Source organism: Numida meleagris, unplaced genomic scaffold (genome assembly GCF_002078875.1).
Source record: "Numida meleagris isolate 19003 breed g44 Domestic line unplaced genomic scaffold, NumMel1.0 unplaced_Scaffold2517, whole genome shotgun sequence".
In the NCBI taxonomy this organism is placed as follows: Eukaryota; Metazoa; Chordata; class Aves; order Galliformes; family Numididae; genus Numida; species Numida meleagris.
Window position 1 is genome coordinate 1 of NW_018364314.1, and position 1,068 is coordinate 1,068.

The following is a 1,068-nucleotide window of genomic DNA, read 5'->3' on the forward strand; positions in this document are numbered from 1 at the left end:
TTGCCTTAAGTTTGCCTTAATTCTGCCTTAATTCTGCCTTAAGTTTGCCTTAATTCTGCCTTAATTCTGCCTTAATTTTGCCTTAATTTTGCCTTCATTTTGCCTTAATTTTGCCTTAATTTTGCCTTCATTTTGCCTTCATTTTGCCTTAATTTTGCCTTAATTTTGCCTTAATTTTGCCTCAATTTTGCCTTAATTCTGCCTTAATTTTGCCTTAATTTTGCCTCAAGTTTGCCTTAATTTTGCCTTAAGTTTGCCTTAATTTTGCCTTAATTTTGCCTTCATTTTGCCTTCATTTTGCCTTCATTTTGCCTTAATTTTGCCTTCATTTTGCCTTCATTTTGCCTTAATTTTGCCTCAATTTTGCCTCAATTTTGCCTTAATTTTGCCTCCATTTTGCCTCCATTTTGCCTCCGTTTTGCCTCCATTTTGCCTCCATTTTGCCCGCGTTCTCCACCAAAAAAAATGGAACGCCTTTTCCCGTAGCAGCCCCTTTCTTCTCTCCTCAGGCATCAGATCATTTTCGAAGGGCTATTTTTCCTTCACAGCTAACAGCATCCGCCTCCAAAGGGCGAAGGGGACTCATCCTGGCTTCTACTGATATCTTCTAAATCCAACGCAGAGAGAGGGAACGTCCCAAAATCAAGGTGGGCCTTACTCTGCTACCGACGATAAGTGGGGAGCGAGGTGCTGCCGGGACGAGAGACGGGCGGAAAAAAAAGGGACGAGGTCTCGTGATCTGCACGTTTTTGTCTTTTCCCTCCGCCTGGAAAACGGTAACAGAGGAGCCAAGTCCCCCGGGGAATGTAGTAGTCCTTCTCTACTGAGAACCAGGTCCATCCACTACATGATGTTATGATGTGGAATACCAACAACTGAAAATCACACAACCATGACAATGACACACCTTTACAACCGTGTTCTTTGTTTGGGCAGCAGTGTGTTTGCGCAGTTCAGCAGCCCAAATCGGTTTAACCCTTTGTTACCCGTTGCTTTGCTCCCACCGCTTTAAGCCTCCCAAGGCGTTGGCCACCGTCCGTGACTTGCAGGTGACGCCAAGTTGGCTGG

At 44.6% G+C, this 1,068-nt stretch overlaps 1 long non-coding RNA gene across 1 annotated transcript; it reads left to right on the plus strand.

Annotated features, from left to right (window-relative positions):
• Positions 1-340: 340 nt before the first annotated feature.
• LOC110390968 lies at positions 341-920 on the plus strand. Its single transcript, XR_002433928.1, has 2 exons — positions 341-647; positions 784-920. It is a non-coding gene; the product is annotated as an uncharacterized LOC110390968 (long non-coding RNA).
• The last annotated feature ends 148 nt before the right edge of the window (positions 921-1,068 follow it).